The sequence below is a fragment of the Meleagris gallopavo genome, chromosome 28 (genome assembly GCF_000146605.3).
Source record: "Meleagris gallopavo isolate NT-WF06-2002-E0010 breed Aviagen turkey brand Nicholas breeding stock chromosome 28, Turkey_5.1, whole genome shotgun sequence".
Lineage (NCBI taxonomy): Eukaryota > Metazoa > Chordata > Aves > Galliformes > Phasianidae > Meleagris > Meleagris gallopavo.
Window position 1 is genome coordinate 1712372 of NC_015038.2, and position 306 is coordinate 1712677.

Consider the following 306-nt stretch of genomic DNA (forward strand, 5'->3'; position numbering starts at 1 on the left):
GCCTCTATGTGCCCAATATTGCTGCTCAAAGGAAAGAATTCCTTAAAACGGAGGCTAAAGTGGCAGTGAGAGTCGGCCTACCTCGTGGCTCTTAGTTACTCTAATTGCATAAACCAGGAAGAACGCAGGTTAGGGATGTTGCCAGGCTACTATCAGCACAACAAATTATTCTTCCTGAGCAGAGCATGGTTGGAGTTTTGCGACGATGGAGCCTCCCAGCTTCGGGCTGGAATTTAATCAGTGTTAAAAAGGTCAGAGCGTTGGTTGTTTTTTCTGTGTTGTTTTTTTTTGTTGTTGTTTTTGTTT